This window comes from Manis javanica, chromosome 12 (assembly GCF_040802235.1).
Source record: "Manis javanica isolate MJ-LG chromosome 12, MJ_LKY, whole genome shotgun sequence".
NCBI lineage: Eukaryota > Metazoa > Chordata > Mammalia > Pholidota > Manidae > Manis > Manis javanica.
In genome coordinates, this window is record NC_133167.1 from 62,130,390 (window position 1) to 62,152,970 (window position 22,581).

Genomic DNA, 22,581 nt, shown 5'->3' on the forward strand with positions numbered 1-22,581 from the left:
TATGTCAAGCACCATCTTCTATATGGAACCTCTCTTGGTCTTTTGTAATAGTTGTGTTCTTCTCTGTCCACCTCCCTCATTCCCTCCCTCTCTTTTTCCACCAGTATTGAAATGCTACAAGCTGGGGTTAAGTTACAGAAAACTGAAGTAACTCTAGTTATTTCAAGCAGAAGTGCTTTTAGTGTAGGAATTAGGTGTTCCTAAGTGTTGGACGGTTAAAGAAACAGCCTGCAGGCAGAATCTACAGGAAAAACTTAAAGAACAACTCCTCTCTACTGGCCCACCAGGGGAGCAGGTAGAACTGGCTTACCAATGAAGCCAAGTTGCTGCCAGCTCCAACTGCTTCTAAATAATTTTGAAGCAAATAAACACTAGAATGCTGCTGAGAAAAATGTAACATTTCCACAACTGTATTCATCAGCAGAAAAAAAGTAGCAGAAGAGGAATGAGGCCTCCACCACACTTCTTTCAAATCTCTCATGAATGCACCTCTATGTAGGGAAGTCTGGGAAATGTAGTTTTTAGCTACCCAGTCTCAGTTTTAGCTATACAGTCTCTTTTAGCGATACAAATCTCTTAACTTTTATGGAAGATAACTTAGGAAGAGATTGGAATGGATGCTGAGTCTATCATTTCTTCCATAGTCATTTATTCATGTGAGTCATGAGCTATTATATGTGTAATAGTTTCCACACTAACTTTTTCATGCTACTGGATTATCAAGACTATTAGGGCAGGAAATGTGTATGAATAATTCCTATACCCCCTTCACTGTAAATATATAAGGTTCTATAGAAGGTAAGAAAGAAATAACTGTTTGCTAAATGAGTGAAATTGAGTCATCTTGCCAAGAGTAGCATCTTTACTTTCATATTAATCCAAGACAAGACAAAGTAGTATTTAGAAGAAAGTGAAATCCAGTTTGTTTATGCAAAAAAAAATAGAAATGTAATTGAGAGTATAGCTACAAATAACTTCTTTTTCCCAACAGTGAAGAGAAGAGAGACTGTGAATGGTCCTGATGTCATTGAATAAGAGGAGGTGTTCTAAGGGGGAGGTGCGGTTGCTACTGACTATGATGTTTGGAATGAGGATTCAGGATGGTAGGTGGAATAGAGTCCTGTAAACTTGGGTCTGTGTCTTAAGAATGGAGGCAGATGATCTACTGTGATGACTAAGATAAGAAAGTAGAAAAGTAAAAAAATGTTATTAGAACATATGTGCATCCGGGAAATAAGAACTTTCATGCCACAGATAACAAAGGTGATCAACTTGTCTTCATAGCTATTGACAAATTTATGAGAATTTAATGACTCTAATAATGAATTGCAGTAAGGCTTTGAAGGATAATTTGTTATATTAAGATACAACAAATAAAATAAATTGTGTTAGAAATCTTTCTTTTATCTGAAATAAGAGGCTAACTTAAGAGAACACTTCCATGTAGTACAGAGGTGGCAGCACAAGACTATGTGAGGACTGGTGACTCAGCTCTGGTGTGACTTACCTGTGTATGTATTTTTGTATGTATGTATGTATGTATGTATGTATCTATCTATCTATCTATCTAATCCATTCATCAAAGCTAACTATCCTTTGGAGCTGGAGATTAGGCTATCCTAGTGGTTCCAAACTTCATTTTGCATTAAAATCACTGGGAGGGCTGGTTGAAAGATAGTTGAGCTCTACCCAATGCCCCAAACTTGTATTTCTAATGAGCTTCCAGGTGATGTTAATAATGCTGGTCTGAATAATAACACTTTGAGTGCAACTGTAATGTCAATATGTCCAAATTGGAGCTTATCATCTTTGACTGAAAAGCCTGTTCCTCCCCTTTTCCCTTTTGTTAATAACTCCAGCATTTACCCAGGATCCTAGGCCAGAGTCCTGGAGGGAAGAGAAAAGGAGATAAATAATTCCTAGACTTTTCCATCTTCCTCAGCCCACACACAGCCACTAAAAGATAGTGCCTCCTGGGGGCATTTCCAGTCAGGCCCACATCACTTGTCCACTTCTGTACTAGTTAGCCTTTTCCTTTATCTCCCTGCCTCTAAATCTTCCCCTAGCCCCACCCACCCATCAATATCTTCTCTAGATATATCTAAAATTGAAATATGATAACTTTTCTTATGCTCAAGTCTTTAATGTTTTCCCCCAGTTTTTAAGATAAAATTTAAAGTCCTTATTTTAGAACACAAAGCTCTTCACATTTTGACTCTCAACCTACATCTCTAATCTTCTGATGAGTACTCTTCCCTGAAGCCATAGCACCTATAGATTTTACCAAGAATATGCTCTGCGTGAAATGCATATGCCATCAATGATCTTCATCTAGTAATACATTCCTGCCCATCCCTTAGAATTTAGCTCAAATATACTTTAACTTATGTGCACCACCTCTTGGTTCCAACAGCATGCAGATCACACTTCTAGTGCAGTACTGTGACTGTGAGTTAGTCAGTTTATCTTTTTTTCCCCTCTAGACAATAAACTACTGGAACATAGGGATTCCTTGTCAGTAGGCATGGAGTAGGGCTGGGAATCTGCATGCCAGATGAGGAACTATGTGCAAAGATCCTGATGAGGAACTGTGTGAAAAGGTCCTGAGGAGGAAATGCTTATGGAATAGAGGACTGAAAAGAGGCAGTAGGCAGGAGCAGAGGGATTGATAAGTCAAGGCTAGTGGTCCTTGGAAGTCAGGATTTTCATGGTAGCTCAATGGGAATCCCAGGAAAGGTCTTAAGGGGGAGTGAAATGATCCACCATGCTCTTTAAGAGGCTACTTTGAGGCAGGGCAGGGACATGGGACAAGCACTCAACATGGTTAACTTCCTGTCTATGATGAAAAATGCCAAGATATAAACAGTATTGGAAGAACAGGAGGGACTCCATCTTAAGGCTAAGATTCCATTTTAAAAACCAGGGAGTTAGGCAGTTAGATTTCTGACATATTCTTTGGTAATCAGCCAACAACCTACCTTAAGGCAGAGCAAGCAGTCCTAAACTGCTCTGTCCCCACTGCTTGAGTGTAACCACTATCTTGGAGAAGAACAGGATCAATAAATTCTGTGTTAAATTTATCTTACAAAATATCTAGAGGACTATAGTGACATAATGTCTCTCACTGGAGACTCATGAGACTACATGTCAAGCCTATGCCCAACAACCCCCCTCCACCCCTGCCACCAGCAGCCCCTGCTCCACTCTGCCCAGCCCTCTGCCCCATTCTTGAAAGCCTTAAAATACAGAATCCTAAGCTTTTGAGCACACCTCCTCTCTGAGGTTGCCCACACTCCCCTTTTTTCAAATGTGTAGTTTTTGCCTTAAATAAATGCTTCTCACAGTTCAACCTGCTGTGTTTTGTCTCTGCACTCTTCCAGTGGTAAGCATCTTTTTTACCCTGCTATTTCATTCTATTTTCCAGACTTAAGCACAAGTCTTCACTCTCTCTGTCCTACTTTAAATGAGTAGGGAGGGGCTACTGAGATCTCCGCTTTCAGTTTCCAAGTTCCCATCACCTGGATGACCCAGACAAGACTGCAGTTGTGCAATCATGCTCTTTAGCAGCCTGCCTGAAAATCTCCTTTCTTTGCCTTTGGGAAGTTCTCAGAACATATTCTCACTCCATTCAGTGCCCTGTGGCTCCCCCAGATCCTGGGGTTAGTAGGGGCTTAATTCCCATGCCATGAAGATGTAGGTGGATACTGGATATCGGGTGACCCTGGTTTTAGAAGTTGGCAAGGTATTTGCCATATGCTGAGCAGGAGTTCAATAAGCTTCCCTTTCCTCCTTCTGCTCTTCCTTGTTCTCTGCTGCCCACAAGGCAGCTGCCATTCCCTGCTACTCTCGCTTTAATGAATTCTTTACCTACCTACACTCTTTGACCTGCTCGAGAATTCTTTTTCAGAGTCAAGAATCCTCGTGCGTACAGATTGAGGTTTCACCTAGTGCACAGGCAGAGACCTCCCCTGATGCAGCTGTCTGACAACACCTTGACTGCAGTGTGGAGATGAACTACAGGAAGTAGTTTAACGACCAAATCCCAGTCTCTTCCATCTGTGGGTAAAATTGCATTATTTCCAGAATCTCTCACCTGGCCTTAGTCCATCTCCATATCAATAGGCGTTTCCAAGGGGTGGAGAGTAGTTCATTTCCATATCAATAGGTGATTACAAGGTGAGTAGACAGCGAGTGGGTACCTGGACTGGAGAGGTTTGGTGGAGCCTGGGCAATTGGGTCGCAAAAGACACAGGTGAGCAGGAGTAGATGACTGCTTGTAAGTAATAAATGGGTTTCTCCCAATTTTCTCCCTTTGACTAATTTCGGCTTCAAAGGTTTATTTCCCCCAGGCTGGGAACGTATTTTCCCCTGAGAGTTACCCCATCTTACAGATATATCATAATTTACTTAATCATTCCTTTATTGTATTGGATATTTAGGGTGTTTCCAGTTCTTTACAAATATAAGCACTATAATAGACATCCTTGAAATTAAATCTTTGCATCTCTCATTTTCTGAATTTAGATTTCAAGAGGTGGAAGTAAATAATTGAGTTAAAAGGTATGAAACGTTTTGGCTATTTTTTTAAGCGGTTTTTAAGAGATAAAGATTTTGATCATTAAATACGAAAAACCTTCTATACAAATGGATTATCTTCCCACCTATTCAGTTGAATATTAATAGATTACTTTATTTAAAAAGATGAAAAACTTCTACTTACATATGAAAATTACCCATTTTTGTTTTTTAAAAATGTTAAGTACTTAAGTCATCAGAATCGTTACTGTCCAACTTCTTGACAAGCCACATTTAAAACAACATGCCAGCAAGCAGGCTGTACCTTCTGAATCAACTACACTTTTGAGACATCCTAAATAACCTCAATTTAATAAAGTCTTCTAAGGGTGTATCTATTTTTGGTTGAACTTTTTTATAGTAATACTCTTCTTTGGTTATAAATATATTCACAAATCTGAAAGAAATGCCCTGTCAGACCGCATTTCCCAAGGATGAGCATGGTCGTATTCTGCCAAGCAGAGCTGTTGTTTTGCTCTCCCTGTTTTCTCTGCTCATTCTCCTGCATGTGGCCTCTTTCACACACAAATTTACCTCTTTTGTTTATCTTGGTGACTGGCATCACCATAGGAAATCTCCTTCTCCTCTTTCCCTACTTCTTCCCACTCACTTCTGCTTCTGCATACACAAACCTCCTCATCTTCAAATTCTTACATATTCATTTTCTCTTCCAACTGGTGTGAACCTTTCCCCCTCTCCCTCCCACACCCCTTCACTCTCACTTTCATCTTCCCTAGGGCTCCTTGGCCCTCTCACCTTCCCTCCCACACACTTCGACAACTCCTGCCCCCTAGGTCCTAGTTTTGGGACTGTTGGTCAGGAAATCTGCCAAGGGGGCTAAGGGGATAATTGGGGTAAGGATGGGATGCAGATGCATGGATGCTGGGCATGAGGAGACCAGGTGGCCAGCCAGGGTTTCCCACGCCCCCCTGACAGGAGGGGGTGGGCCTGAACTAAAGGATGGGGCCGCAAAGCAGGGGACAGTGGCCAAGGAATCCTGCTGCTCGACAGCCGGAATGCACACATAAGCCTCCCAGAAACATTCTGTGGCCTGAATGGAGTCTGAGAGTTGCCAGTTGGACATACTGACCTAGACAACCAATTAAGGCATGTTCAAGGTCTGCTGAACAGAACAGTCTTTTAAACTAGGCTAAATACCCTGTTAAGAGTTTTACTGCTCATTTTCCTCCCCCTAAATTTTCCAGATTTACAGTCATAGTAAGAACTGCAAGACAAATCAGACAAGGGTACTGAAAAATCTGACACACACAAGTGAGAGTTAATGTACTTTTGGAAACAATCTAGGTATCTGATGAACACTGAGGCACTAGTAAGGTAACACCTGATGAGAATTTGTACTGGGAAGGAATTTAAGATCAAGGTCAGGAATGATTAATATGCATGCAGGAAGTCATCAACATTTAAGAATAAGCAATATGAATCTCATTAAATCTTCAATCACTTCCTATTGCCTGAAGGAACTGGTGGTAGTCAAATGATTAAAGCAATAACATTAAAGTAGCAAACAGTATTATAAAATGATTCTGGCCCCTATAAAAGAAGCTAGCACAATGTACCAATCCACCTAAACTGAAGCCAACTTTACAAGACTGCTCAGCAGCTATGAATTTTCTTGAATATGCCCTATCTCCTTGTCCCCTGAATTAGAGGGCTCTACTGAAAGGTGACTGGTGAGATGCTTGAAGGCTTTCCTCTTCCTTTTTTTAAATCTAGGTAACTGATCATTTTTCAGATGCTTCCCAACCAGCCACCACACTGCTATCTAGTTGCTTGTGTCATCTCCCACTTTCCCACTCTATCACCAGGGAACAGCACCTCCCTCTCCCCCAGTCTACTGTTGTGTCTCTCACTCACTTTTCTGATTGTAGTGCTCCTGTGCTCAGCACTGCGCTGAACAGCTGCTAGTCACAGAGAATAAAATAGGGTAGAAATGATAGGAGAGGCACAGAAGGGAGCAGTCTTTTGAAATATCAGTTCCTACAAGAACTGGTTTTCAGCTATCAGCTAGTTGGCAGAGTTTGGTGAGGATGTTCTTTTCATCCCTGACCTATTTCTATGTGATCTTATATGAAAATGATAATCTTATGGATGACAGAGACAGAGAGTAGGTGATGCTCCAAATTCAGAATAACCACAATGCTTAATAAAAGGATAAACAAGAGTATGATAAATAGACTCCAAATCTGAGAGATAAAAGGATCTCCAAAGTTAATTGTCCTAAGTTAATACTTCAGTAATTAGTAAACTTTTACTTGTGAATGTTGTAGAAAGGTTTAAAAATTTGTGATTGTACTACTAGTAGTCTTCCTTAGGGGGAAAAAAAATCATTTTAGAAATTTGTACTCTATCTAAATGGTGTAAGACTTTCTTCTTTATACATTTCTATACTATCTTAATATTACCACTACGGATAGTAATTAAAGGCTTATTATATGTCATGCATTGTGCTAAGAGACGTTGGTGGCCAGCCTCTAAGATAGTCCCCAGAGTTCCAGGCTTCTGACATTCACACGCTGGTCTATGACACTGTGCTGGCCTTCAAGGTTCTGCACAACCTGGCCCTAACCTGTATTATCAGTTCTCATCTCCTATGATTCTCCTTCACAAACTCTCAGCTCCAGCCAAACCCTCCATTCCAGAACTCTCCAAACATGTCCTGACTTTTCCAGTAACCACATAGTTTTCCTACCACTGCCCTGCCCTATCCCCTAAAAATACCTTCCCCCCAAACCCACTCCCATGTCTTTGCTGACAACCCTACTCATTCTTCAAGGCCCAGTTCAACTCTTACCTCTTCTGCAAAGTGATCACTCCAGCCCCAAATTACCTTTCCTCCCTCTTATGCCCAGAGCACTAGTATACTGTTTTGCATTGTTATGTGTTAGCTTCTTTCTCCAATTAAACTAAATATTTGACCCAGTTCAGAAGTCACCTCCATCATGAAACTCCAGACTACTACCCCCAGACCTCCCAGTTCTCTCACTTTTCATTCTCACTATCCCTGTTCTTTGACCTTGCTTGAAATTCTCATTTTGGACATCTCCTTTTCTCTTCAAACTATGAGCCTCTTTGCTTCCTGTCTCACTCTAGATCATTCATTGTAATAATAATGGGCCCAGAAACAAATAAAATGTACAAGGCCCATGTCCTTAGGAAGCTCTGGCCTAGGCTAGACTCTAGAATTCATTAATTCAATCCCTCTCTGGCTAACACCTGACTTCTCTTACTCTCTGGTCCTTCCAGTGCATCCATCTAGAAAATTCCACTCAATCCTACTATCTACCTTTACTCTTTTACACACACAGGATGATGCCCATTTGGAGAAAATCACACAGTGGCAATAAATAGGGCCACTACAAACACACTGTCTCTAATTTTACTTGGTGTCAACACTGCTGAACAATCCTTCTATTGTCTCTTCTCAGTTATTTCTTCTATTTCCCAATCCCCTACTTCTTATCATCTGCCTTTGGACAAGAGGCCCCGTCTTGAGACTCCTTTATCTGACCAGGCCCCGCTGGCACAGGAGGACTCAACCCAGTCTTCTCCTCCTCTGTGAAGCTGAAGCCTCCTCAGCCTCTGCTGGATGATCCTCTCGTACCATCTGCTTACCTCTTTCGCCTGCAATGTGTGTTCTCGGAAACTAGGTCTCTGGACTGGACCACCTTTAAGCAGTCTGTCCAGGTGATTGGTGTGGTGTCCTCACAGCATGGCAGCCCCAGGGTGATCAGGTTTCTTACAAAACAGCTCAGCCTTGTAAGTATAACTGTTCCAGTGAACAAGGCAGAAGCTGTACCCCCTTTTATGACAGACTTGAAGTCATCCAGCATCATCCCACCCCATTCTCTTTCGGTGAAAGCAGTCACAAGACAGTCTAGATTCAAGGGGAAGGAAAGCAGACCTCACCCCTTGATGGGGAGAATATCAAAGAATTTTTATATTCTCAGGGACATTTCACATCTTACTTTAAGAAATTAATGAAAGTCACGCAAATTTTCCTTCAGGAAAGTGCTCACATAAACAGAATTTTGCATGTATTTGGGAAATTCATTCTCCCCTTCCCCACTGCATTCAAAAAACAGCCTTAGGTTGTCAAAATTCATTGACACTTATCCTGTCAAGAAGGACTCTGCCCCCTTCCCTGAACTTGTGCTGCCTTGTGATTGCTTCAACCAATGGAAAACATCTGCTAAAAGGAAAGGGACAATATCTTATGCTCTGTGTTTCACAGGTTCCTCGACTTAATTTACATTTGATTTAGAAACTTTATACCCTCTCCTTTGTTTTTTTAGCAGATGAAGAAAGTGAAATTCAGAAGGGCTATTTTTTTAATAGACTTAATTTTTTAGACCAGTTTTAGGTTCAAAGCAAAGTCAAATGTAAAATTAAGTTACTTTTTAAAATTCATGTGATAATAAGTTAAGATAGGATCCAAAATCAGATCTTTATCCAGTTACTTTTCACCTTATATACAATTACCCTTTGGATACTAAGAAGCATATTTGTTCTAAGCACAAGATCTGATATTTCACCAGATTCAAAACCTAGCCTCTTGCTGTAATGTAAATGACTAATACTATGAGACTAAGCTTGCAACAAGCTCTGGAGGATGTTCAATCTTTTCTTACCTTGTAATCTCACACTCTACCATTAAATTATAGTATGAGTGCCCTAAATTCATTTCTTAAAAAGCTACTTCTGTCAGTAGTTTTTCCTTTTCCAACTTGAATTTTGCAATACTGTCTTCGGATTATATTTCAATGATACACGATCCTTTCATATACGTTCAGAAAATTAAAGAAGCAAGAATATCCTGAAAATCAGCATGAATAATTTTTTTTCTGGATACTTCTCCCCAGGCAAGGGAAACAAAAGCAAAAATATACAAGTGGGACTACATCAAACCAAAAAGCTTCTGTACAGCAAAGGACCCCATAAAGAAAATGAAAAGGGAACCTATAGTATGGGAGACTGTATCTGCAAATGATATAATCTATAAAGGGCTAATATTCAAACTATATAAAGAACTCATAGCATTCAACACCAAAACAAGAAAAATGCCAATTAAAAAATGGGCAGAGGACCTGAATAGATGACATATTCCCAAAGAAGACCTACAGATGGCCAAAAGGTACATGTAAAGATGCTCCACATCACTAGTCATAAGAGAAATGGAAATCAAAACCTCAATGAAATATCACCTCACACCAAGCAGAATGGTCACTGTCCTAAAAACAAGAAATAATAAGTGCTAGTGAGGATGTGGAGAAAAGGGAAGCCTCCTACACTATTAGTGGGAATGTAAATTGGTGTAGCCACTGTGGAAAGCAGTATGGAGGGTCCTTAAAAAACTAAAAATAGAAATACAGTGCAATCCAGTAAATTCCATTCCTTGGAATTTACCCAAAGAAAACAAGACTCCTGATTCAAAAAGACACATGCATCCCTATGTTTGTTGCTGCACTATCTGTAATAGCCAAGACATGGAAGCAACCTAAGTATCCATCAGTAGAAGTGGTACATATACACAATGGTAAATTATTCAGCCATAAAAAAAAGAAAGAAATCCTGCCACTTGCAAGAACATGGATGGACCCAGAGGATACTAGGCTAAGTGAAATAAGCCACACAGCAGAAAGCAAATACCATATGATGTCACTTACATGTGGAATCTAAAAACAAAACAAAACAGCAACAGACTCAGAGATACTGAGAAGTGACTGGTGGTTACCATAGTGGAGGGTTTGGGGCAAGTAGGTAAAATAGGTAAAGGGGATAAAGAAGCACAAAATCTCAATCATAATATAAGTTAGACATGAGGATAAAAGCAGAGCATAGAAAATATAGTCAATAATTCTGTAAGATCTTTCTATGTCAACAGTAACTACACTAGTTGGGGTGACCATTTCATAATGTAGATAATTACTGAATCACTGTCATATATATTAAACCAATATAATATTGTATGTTAACTACACTTAAATAGAAAAAAAATTAAAGAAGTAGATACAGAATTAAAAATAAATCCACAGAAACAGAGGATTAAAGAAGGCGGTGTCAGAGGTGAAACAGAGTATTCCTCCTAAAATTGCATATAATATGAAAATATAATTAATACAACTAATCATGAAAGAGCAACAGGAAAGAGGATTGTGCCAGACTGCATACACCTGGAGAAAAGAGCAGAGCTCACAGAACAGGGTAACATACCAAAGCTGTGGCCTGGTGGGACCCAAGCCCTTCCCTCACCCCAGCTCACCAGCTGGAGGAAGAGAAATGGACCGGGGAGGGAGTGGAGGCCTGGGACTGGTGAATACCTAACTCTGGAGATCTGCTCTGGGAGCACAAACCTACATTTCACGGTGCTTTCATGATACTCATGATTATGGGGTTGAAAAGTTAAGACAGGCAGAATTCCTGGAGAGACTGAGATTCCAGCTGCTTGTGGAAAGCATGGATCCTTATCTGGCTGCTCTGGGACAAAAGAAACACAGGCAGTCTGAGAGACTTCCTAACAAGGAAGCCCTTAGCAAGAGGGCTGCTAAAGGGGCAAGGACTGCACAGAGCTTACTGCTCAGGAGAAAGGACAGGTAGACAAAATTGTCTGGGTACACTCTGCCCAGCAGGTTGGGAGCTTTCATGATATCCAGCTGCTCCAGCTCTCTGGCTTGCTACACTGCTCCAAGGGCCACCTCCGTGATAGGCAGCCTACTGCGCCTTTCTCCCAGCCAGCCCCACCTGGCTCACAAACTGGCAAACCCTACCCTGGGGTTTGGCCAGCCAGAGGGAAGATCTGTCAACAGCAAAGATAAACAAAAAGCATAGAGGCTTCTACCTGTGTGCTCAGCCCACTGGTTCAGGCAGTGGGACAGGCATAGTGGCCAGGAAGGAGGAAACAGCTCTTTCCTCCACCCAGGCACCAATACCACTCCCCTGTGACCCCTGACATTTCTTAAGGGGCTGAGCAGCTCCAGAGAGTAGAGCTTCTGGACACTAGAAGGTCCATATATAAATACGAAATGCAAAATGAACCTGGTTCAGAGTATAATTATTATAACTCCTGAGAAAGAGGACATGGACCTCATGTCTCTTCCTGAAAGGAAGCTCAAAATAAAAATCATTAACACACCAATGGAGGTACAGAAAGATATTCAGGAACTCAGGAATTAATTCTGGTTGGAGATCTAATCATTGAAGAGCACAATGGAGGGTATTAAAAGCAGATTGGATATGGTGGAGGAGATGATAAATGAAATAGAAACCAGAGAAGGGGAACACAAAGAAGCTGAGGCACAGAGAGAAAAAAGGATCTCTAAGAATGATAGAATATTGAGAGAACTGTGTGACCAATCCAAATGGAACAATATTCTCATTATAGGTATACCAGAAGAAGAAGAGAGAGAGAAAGGGATAGAAAGTGTCTTTGAGAAGGTAATTGCTGAAAAATTCCCCAATCTGGGGAAGGAGATAGTCTCTCAGGCCATGGAGATGCACAGATCTCCCAACACAAGGGACCCAAGGAAGACAACATGAAGACATATAGTAATTAAAATGGCAAAGATCAAGGATAAAGACAGACTATTAAAAGCAGCCAGAGAGAGAAATAAGATCACATACAAGGGAAAGCTCATAGGCTATTATCAGACTTGTCAGCAGAAACCTTACAGGCCAAAATGGAGTGGCATGATGTATTTAATCAAATGAAGCAGGAGGGCCTGGAACAAAGATTACTTTATCTGGAAAGATTATCATTTAAATTTGAAGGAGGGATTAAACAATTTCCAGATTACCAAAAGCTGAGAGATTTACCTCCCACAAACCATCTCTACAGTGCATTTTGGAGGGACTGCTATAGATGGAAGTGTTCCTAAGGTTTAATAGCTGTCACCAGAGGTAATAAATCCACAGTAAAGAAAGCAGAACAGCTAATTACTAAGCAAATGCAAAATTAAATCAACTATCCCCAAAGTAAATCAAGAGATAGACAAAGAGTACAGAATGTGATACCTAATATATAAAGAATGGAAGAGGAAGAAAAAGGAGGAGAAAAAGAAAAGAACCTTTAGATTGTGTTTGCAACAACATATTAAGTGAGTTAAGTTAGACTCTTAGAGAGTAAGGAAGTAAACCTTGAACCGTTGGTAATCATAAATCTAAAGCCTGCAATGGCTATAAGTACATAACTATTGATAATCGCCCTAAATGTAAATGGTCTGAATGCATGAATCAAAACACATAGAGTCACTGAATGGATGAAAAAACAAGACCCATCTATATGCTGCCTACAAGAGACTCACTTTAAATGCAAAGACATACACAGACTAAAAGTGAATGGATGGAAAAAGATATTTCATGCACTAATAGGAGAAAAAAAGCCAGGTGTTGCAGTACTTGTATCAGACAAAATAGACTTCAAAACAAAGACAGTAACAAGAGACAAAGAAGTACATTAAATAATGATGAAGGGGTCAGTCTGCCTAGAGGACATAACTACTATAAATATCTATGCACCCAACACAGGATCACCTACATATGTGAAACAAATATTAACAGAATTAAAGGGGAAAATATAATGCAATGCATTCAATTTAGGAGACTTCAACACACCACTTAGTCCAAAGGACAGATCAAACAGACAGAAAACAAGTAAGGAAACAGACGCACTGAACAATGTATTAGAACAGATGGACCTAACAGACATCTACAGAACACTCCATCCAAAGCAACAGGATACACATTCTTCTAAAGTGCACATGGAACATTTTCAAGAACAGATCATATACTAGGCCACAAAAAGAACCTCAGTAAATTTAAAAAGACTGAAATTGCACCAAGCAGCTTCTCAGATCACAAAGGTATGAAACTAGAAATAAATTACACAAAGAAAATGAAAAAACGCACAAACACATGGAGGCTTAATAACATGCTCCTAAATAATGAATGGATCAATGACCTAATAAAAACAGAGATCAAGTAATATATGGACACAAATGACAACAATAATTCAACACCACAAATCTGTGGGACCCAGCAAAGGCCATGCTAAGAGGGAAGAATATTGAAATACAGGCCTACCTCAGGAAAGAGAACAATCCCAAATGAACATTCTAAACTCAAAATTAACAAAATTAGAGAAAGAAGAACAAATGAGGCCCAAAGTCAGTAAAAGGAAGGACATACTAAAGATTACAGCAGAAATAAATAAAATCAAGAAGAATAAAACAATAGAAGGAATCAATGAAACCAGGAGCTGGTTCTTCAAGACAACAAACAAAATAGATAAATCCCTAGCCAGACTTACCAAGAAAAAAGAGAGTCTACACATATAAACAGAATCAGAAATGAGAATGGAAAAATCACTACAGACACCACGGAAATACAAAGAATTATGACAGAATATGATGAAATACTATATTCTAGCAAACTGGATAACCTAGAAGAAATGGACAACTTTCTGGAAAAATATAACCTTCCAAGGCTGACCCAGGAAGAAACACAAAATCTGAATAGACTAAGTAACAGCAATGAAATTGAATTGGTAATCAAAAAACTACCTAACAGAGATTGGAGGAGCCAAGATGGCGGCATGAATAGAGCAGCAGAAATCTCCTCACAAAACAGTACGTATTTTTGAAAATACAACAAATACAACTATTCCTAAAATAGAGACCAGAAGATACAGGACAACACCCAGGCTACATCTACACTTGCGAGAACCCCGTGCGTCATGAAGGGGGTAAAATACAAGCCGTGGCCCCAGGGGACACAAGCACCCCTCACCCCAGCTCCCAGTGGGAGGAGAGGACTCAGAGCAGGGAGGGAGAGGGAGCCCAGGACTGCTAAACACCCAGACCTAGCCAACCGCACCAGGAGCGCAGACACACAGGAGTGCAGGATACAAGGGAAATGGGACAGGAAAACCCGCAAGTGGGTCCCTGCAGCCAGCACCCCTGGGACAAAGAAAAGAGAGTGCTTTTTGAAAGTCTTGAAGGGACAGGGACCCCACAGGTGGATGGAAGCATCCCGGCACACTCAGCAGAGCAGCTGGGAATTCCAGGGAACTCCGGGTGCCCTAACACCCTGGATGGCAGTGCAGCACTGAGGCCCCTCATGGCTATAAACAGCCTCGTGCCACATCCCTCTCTGACGTGACTACGCCATAGCGAAGGAGCAGCCTGAAAGCAGCCATGCCCACAGCAACCGCGGAGCTTACTCCACAGAGGCCGGGCAAGAATCAGAGATCCCATCTGCACATAGCTGCCCAGCACAAGCCGCTAGGGGTCACCATTCTCCCAGGAGAGGAAGGCCACAAACTAGCAAGAAAGGATGTTCTCCCAGCTAACACATGTGCCAGCCCCACACAACTACCTCTATCGCCATGAAAAGGCACAAGAATTTGATCCAGACCAAAATTACAGAGACAACCACAGAGAAGGAGCTTGGAGAGAGAGACCTAACCAATCTCCCTGAAAAATAATTCAAAATAAAAGTCATAACCATGCTGATGGAGCTGCAAAAGGAAAACACATGAGCTAATGGAAAAAGTAGGGAGGGAGACCAAAGAAAACAAGCTCTGGAAGGATTTAAAAGCAGAATGGATGAGATGCAAGAGGCCATTGATGGAAAAGAAACCAGAGAACAGGAACACATAGAAGCTGACACAGAGAGAGATAAAAGGATCTCCAGGAATGAAACAATATTAAGACAACTGTGTGACCAATCTAAAAGGAACAATATCCACATTAAAGGGGTACCAGAAGAAGAAGAAGAGAGAAAAAGGGATAGAAAGTGTCTTTGAAGAAATAATTGCTGAAAACTTCCCCGAAACTGGGAGGTAATAGTCACTCAGACCACAGAAGTACACAGAAATCCCAACAAAAGGGACCCAAAGAGGACAACACCAAGACACATAATAACTAAAATGGCAAAGATCAAGGACAAGGACAGAATTTTAAAGGCAGCAAGAGAGAGGAAAAAGGTCACCTACAAAGGAAAACCCATCAGGCTACCATCAGACTTCTCAACGGAAACCTTACAGGCCAGAAGAGAATGGCATGATATATTTAATGCAATGAAACAGAAGGGCTTGAACCAAGAATACTATATCCAGCATGATTATCATTTAAATATGAAGGAGGGATTAAACAATTCCCAGACAAGCAAAAGTTGAAGGAATTTGTCTCCCATAAACTACCTCTACAGGGTATTTTAGAGGGACTGCTCCAAATGGCAGCACTCCTAAGGCTAAATAGATGTCACCAGAGAAAAGAAAGCAGACCAACCAAATACTAACTAAAGGCAAAAAATAAAATCAACTACCCACAAAAGCACTCAAAGGAAACACAAAAGAGCACAGAATAAAACACTGAACATATAAAGAATGGAGGATGAGGAATAAGGGAGAGAAATAAAGAATCATCATACAGTGTTTATAATAATAACTCAATAAGGTAGTTAAGTTATACAGGAAGAGACTGAAGTAGTGAACCTTGAACCTTTGGTAACCACGAATCGAAAGCCTGCAATGGCAATAAGTACATATCTTTCAATAATCACCCTAAATATAAGTGGACTGAATACACCAATCCAAAGACACAGAGAAATAGAATGGATAAAAAGGTAGCACTCATTTATATGCTGCTTACAAGAGACTCACCTCAAACCCAAAGACATGCACAGACTAAAAGTCCAGGGATGGAAAAATATATTTCATGCGAACAACAGGGAGAAAAAAGCAGGTGTTGCAGTACTTGAATCAGACAAAATAGACTTCAAAACGAAGAAAGTAACAAGAGATAAAGAAGGACATTACAAAATGATAAAGGGGTCAGACAAACAAGGGGATATAACCATTCTAAATATATATGCACCCAACACAGGAGCACCAGCATATGTGAAGTCTCATTTTAAGAGACTTCAACACACCACTCACTCCACAGGACAGATCCACCAGACAGAAAATAAGGACACAGAGGCACTGCACAACACACTAGAACAGTGGACCTAATAGACATCTATAGAACTCTACATCCAAAAGCAACAGGATACACATTCTTCTCAACTGCACATGGAACATTCTCCAGAATAGACAACATACAAGGTGACAAAAAGAGCCTCAGTAAATTCAAACAGATTGAAATTCTACCAAACAACTTTTCAGACCACAAAGGTATAAAAGTAGAAATAAATTGTACAAAGAAAGTAAAAAGGCTCGCAAAAATATGGAGGCTTAACAACATGCTCCTAAATAATCAATGGATCAATGACCAAATTAAAATAGATTTCAAGCAATACATGGAAACAAAAGACACAAGAACACAAAGCCCCAAATTCTGTGGGACACAGCAAAAGCAGTCTTAAGAGGAAAGTATATAGCAAGCCAGGCATATTTAAACAAGGAGGATCAATTCCAAAAGAATAGTCTAACATCACATTTAACGAAATTGGAAAAAGAAGAACAAATGAGGCCCAAAGTCAGCAGAAGGAGGGACATAATAAAGATCAGTGAAGAAATAAATAAAATTGAGAAGAATAAAACAATAGAAAAAATCAATGAAACCAAGAGCTGGTTCCTTGAGAAAATAAACAAAATAGATAAGGCTCTAGCCAGAGGTATTAAGAGAAAAATAGAATCAACACACATCAACAGAATCAAAAACGAGAAAGGAAAAATCATGATGGACCACATAGAAATACAAAGAATTAGTAGAGAATACTATGAAAACCTATATGCTAACAAGCTGGAAAACCTAGAAGAAATGGACAACTTCCTAGAAAAATACAACCTTCAAAGACTGACCAAGGAAGAAACAGAAAATCTAAACAGACAAATTACCAGCAAAGAAATTGAATCCGCAATCAAAATACTACACAAGAACAAATTCCCCGGGCCAGATGGATTTACCTTGGAATTTTATCAGACATACAGAGAAGATATAATACCCATTCTCCTTAAAGTTTTCCAAAAAAATAGAAGAGGAGGGAGTACTCCCAAACTCATTCTATGAAGCCAACATCACTATAATACCAAAATCAGGCAAATACAGTATGGGAGAATATATTCATAAATGACATATCTGATAAAGGGTTGACATCCAAAATATATAAAGAGCTCACACACCTCAACTAACAAAAAGTGAATAATCCAATTAAAAAATCGGCAGAGGAACTGAATAGACAGTTCTCTAAAGAAGAAATTCAGAAGGCCAACAGAGACATGAAAAGATGCTCCACATCGCTTGTCATCAGAGAAATGCAAATTAAAACAACAATGAGATATCACCTCACACCAGTAAGGATTGCCATCATCGAAAAGACAAAAAACAACAAATGTTGGTGAGGTTGTGGAGAAAGGGGAACCCTCCTACACTGCTGGTGAGAATGTGAATTAGTTCACCCATTGTGGAAAGCAGTATGGAGGTTCCTCAAAATGCTTAAAATAGAAATAGATTTGACCCAGGAATTCCACTTCTGTGAATTTACCCTAAGAATGCGGCACTCCAGTTTGAAAAAGACAGATGCACCCCTATATTTATCACTGCACTATTTACAATAGCCAAGATATGAGAGGAACCTAAATGTCCATCAGTAGATGAATGGATAAAGAAGATCTGGTACATATACATAGTGGAATATTACTCAGCCATAAGAAAAAAACAGATCCTACCATTTGCAACAACACGGATGGAGCTAAAGGGTATTATGTACAGTGAGATAAGCCAGGCGGAGAAAGACAAGTATCAAATGATTTCACTCATATGTAGAGTATAAGAACAAAGGAAAACTGAAGGAACAGAACAGCAGCAGAATCACAGAACCCAAGAATGGACTAATAGTTAACAAAGGTAAAAGGGAGGGTGGGTGGGAAGGGAGGGATAAGGGTGGGGAAAAAGATTGGGGGCATTACTATTAGCCTGTATAGTGTGTGGGGGGCACGGGGAGGGCTGTGCAACACAGAGAAGACAAGCAGTGATTTTAGAGCACCTTACCATGCTGATGGACAATGACTGTGAAGGGGTATGTGGGGGGGACTTGGTGAAGGGGGGAGCCTAGTGAACATAATGTTCTTCATGTAATTGTAGATTAATGATAACAAAAAAAAATATCAAAAAGATCATCCATCATGATCAAGTGGGATTTATTCCAGGGATGCAAGGATGGCATAATATTCAAAAATCCATCAACACAGTACGCGACATCAACAAAGAGAAGGAGACATCACATGGTCATCTCAATAGATGCTGAAAAAGCATTCGACAAAATTCAACATCCATTCATCATGATAAAAGCACTCAACAAAATGGGTACAGAGGGTGAGTACCTCAACGTAATAAAGGCCATATATGAAAAACCCACAGCCAACATCAAACTTAACAGCTAGATGCTGAAAGCTTTTCCTCTAAGATTGTGAATAAGATAAGGAGGCCCACTATCCCCACTTTTATTCAACATAGTACTGGAGGTCCTCGCCATGGCAATCAGACAACACAAAGAAATAAGAGGCATCCAGATTGGCATGGAAGAAGTTAAACTGTCACCGTTTGCAGATGACATGATATTGTACATAAAGAACCTTTAAGAATCCACCTCAAAACTACTAGAATATCTGAATTCAGTAAAGTTGCGGGATACAAAATTAATACACAGAAATGTGTCGCATTCCTATGCACTAACGATGAATTAGCAGAAAGAGAAATCAGGAAAACCATTCCATTCAGAATTGCATCAAAAAGAATAAAATACCTGGGAATAAACCTGACCAAGGAAGTGAAAATCCTATACTTTGAAAACTATAAGACACTCATGAGAGAAATTGAAGATACCAATAAATGGAAACACATCCCATGCTCATGGATAGGAAGAATTAATATTGTCAAAATGGCCATCCTGCCCAAAGCAATGTACAGATTCAATGCAATCCCTATCAAAATAGAAACAGCATTCTTCAATGAACTAGAGCAAATAGTTCTAAAATTCATATGGAACCAGAAAAGACATCAAATAGCCAAAGAAGAAATTCAAATGACCAACAGGCACATGAAAAGATGCTCCACAGCACTAATTGTCAGAAAAATGCACAGTAAAACCACAATGAGATATCACCTCACATGAGTTAGAATGGCCAACATCCAAAAGACAGGCAACAACAGATGCTGGGAAGGATGCAGATAAAGTGGAACCCTCCCACACTGCTGGTGGGAATTTATATCAGTTCAACCATTGTGGAAAGCAGTATGGAGGTTCCTCACAAATCTAAAAATGGAAATATCATTTGACCCAGGAATTCCACTCTTAGGAATTTACCCTAAGAATGCAGGATCCCAGTTTCAAGAAGACATATGCACCCCTATGTTTATCACAGCACTATTTATAATAGCCAAGAAATGGAAGCAACCTAAGTGTCCATCAGTAGATGAATGGACAAAGAAGATGTGGTACATATACACAATGGAATATTATTCAGCCATAAGAAGAAAACAAATCCTACCATTTGCAACAACATGGATGGAGACAGAAGGTATTATGCTCAGTGAAATAAGCCAGGCAGAGAAAGACAAGTATCAAGTGAGTTCAGTCATCTGTGGAGCATAAAAACAAAGCAAAAACTGAAGGAAGAAAACAGGAGCAGACTCACAGAACCCAAAGGGAAAGGGACTGGGGAGAGTGGGTGGGAAGGGAGGGATAAGGGGATTAAGGGGCATTACGATTAGCACACCTAACATAGGGGGTGGGCACCGGGAAGGCAGTACAGCACAGAGAAGACAAGTAGTGACTCTATAGCATCTTACTATGCTGATGGACAGTGACTGTAACGGGGTACGTGGTGGGGACTTGATATTGCAAGGAAGGTGTATATAGTAACCACAATGTTGCTCATGTGATTGTATATTAATGTTAGCAAAATAAAAAATAAAAATAAATCCACATTATTCTAAACAATTCATTGTTCACTTCTGGAGGAGAAACTTGTTATTTAAAAAATGATAAAGAGAACAAGTCTAGCATTTAACTTTCCTTTCCAGGATGAGGTCTATCAGGGTAACCAAATACTTGAGTAAGTTTCTCTCTGTAGACACTTGCTAGTTAGTGAATGAAGAAAGAATGATTGAATTAAAATATTCCCATTTTGTAAACTCCTAATGAGTTAATGGAGTCAAGTAATGATCATCAATGGTCACTAGTACTACCAAAAGCAAAACCCTCTTAAGTATTCTTGCAAAAAATAAAAACCAAAATGTCTAACCTAAATCAAGTCAGCCCTTGACTCTAACTGCCAGTTTACAGAAAGACATTTTAAATGATCCCACTGGGTAAACAATCAGTGCAATCCAGAATGTGGAAAGCTTCACAGTGCCGACAGAGTAACCAATGCTTCAACAAATAAATTTGAAGAAAAAAAGTGGGAAATAAACCTATAGATTAAAAAAATTGACATTCTCTACTGGTACTAGAATTCCCTCTTGCCTTAAACAACTAGATAACTAGACAAAAGGTGAAGGAGCTAAATTTTTTTGAATTGAATGTTGAACAGCACAGGACAGTGAAACTTGAGGGTAAACAAATACACAAGGGAAGCCCAGATTGGCCCCAGTGTTCTTGGGGAAATCATCACAACTTTGACATGCGGAGGTGGAGCCTGAGTCAAGCACAGAGCCTTGCTGCTTGGTTAGGGAGGCAGAGAGCAGAGGTGCTACAGCTGCTTTTTGTGTGGCAGGGGACTGGAAAAGAGGCACAAGGTCAACCAGACAGTGCCTTCTATAGCCTGAGGGCTGGAGAGAGATTCCAGAGGTTCTGGAGCTGAGAGAAGTGGGAGTCCCAGCTCAACCAGAGTTAGACAGACCTCACTGAGTCCTACAAGCATTCAGTTGGGACCTCAGAAAGACCATGCCTTAGGAATAACATCTATGCACTAGCAGAGCAAGGGTGACTAAATTAAGACCTGTGGGCCAAATCTGGCTCACTGTTTTTGTAAATAAAATTTTACTGGAACACAGCTCTGCTCATTTATTTACATACTGTCTACACTGCTTCTTCACTAGACTGGCAGAGGCGAGTAGTTGCAAAAGAAACCACAGGGCCACAACAGCATAAGACATTTACTATCTGGCCCTTTACAGCAAATGTTTGCCAATCTCTGCACTCTACTAAGGGCCACACTCTAGGACTAAGTCCAAAACAATTAGATCCACCCTAACAAAGACTAAAACCAGGCCTGACAGGAGCAAAAAGATTTGCCAGTAATTTAGCTGCCTGTCAGAACAAAATTCAACATAATTTAAAGGAAAACAATGTAGTCTCCACAAGGTATTATTCATGTCACATATATTATATTAGGTAACATATGAAGAAGCAGAAAAATGTGGCCCACAATCAGGAAATAAAAAATAAAACATAAAAATAGACTCTAAGATCACACAGATGACATAATTAACAGATAAGAACTTTAAAACAGCTATTATAAATAGGTTAAAGGAAAACATGGACATAATGAATGAATAGCTGGGAAATACGTATTTCTTATAGAAATGGAAACTATAAGAAAAGTACAGAATGGAAACTCTAAAACTGGAAAGTAGACAATATGAAGAAAATGAAAAAAGCTCCCTGTCCTTTAGAGACATGTAATGAAATACCTACAGAGGAAATTACAAGGTATCTTCAAACTAATTCAGCTTGTGGGGGGAGAAGTGTCTGGGGGATAAAGAGTTGAAATAGAGTTATAATAGAGTTGAAAGGCATTTGTTAAAAAAAATATCATATAGCAAAAATGCATTTTCATTCTCCAGCTATCAAAATAAATAGGCTTGAAGTCACAGGAAATTATTCATTAACATTAGCATTTTCCAAATCACACACAGACTGCATCCCAAATTTAATTCAAAGCTGATTGGTGAAACTGAGGATTTTCCTATAGAAGCTGTGAAAGATAGTTTACAAATGTTTAAAGAACTTAATTCATGATGTACAAGAGCCTTTCCCTTACCT

General features: G+C 39.8%; 1 protein-coding gene across 7 annotated transcripts in view; it reads right to left on the reverse strand.

Annotated features, from left to right (window-relative positions):
- METAP1D (methionyl aminopeptidase type 1D, mitochondrial) overlaps window positions 1-22,581 on the reverse strand; it is a 102,822-nt gene that overhangs the window by 67,188 nt on the left and 13,053 nt on the right. For 4 of the 7 annotated variants that reach the window (XM_037022945.2, XM_073218698.1, XM_037022946.2 and 1 more), the window contains exon 2: window positions 4,094-4,224. The exons of the other annotated variants lie outside the window; for them this stretch is intronic. The gene's annotated coding sequence lies outside the window, so the exon portion shown is untranslated. The remainder of the gene's footprint in view (window positions 1-4,093; window positions 4,225-22,581) is intronic. 7 annotated transcript variants of the gene reach the window in all.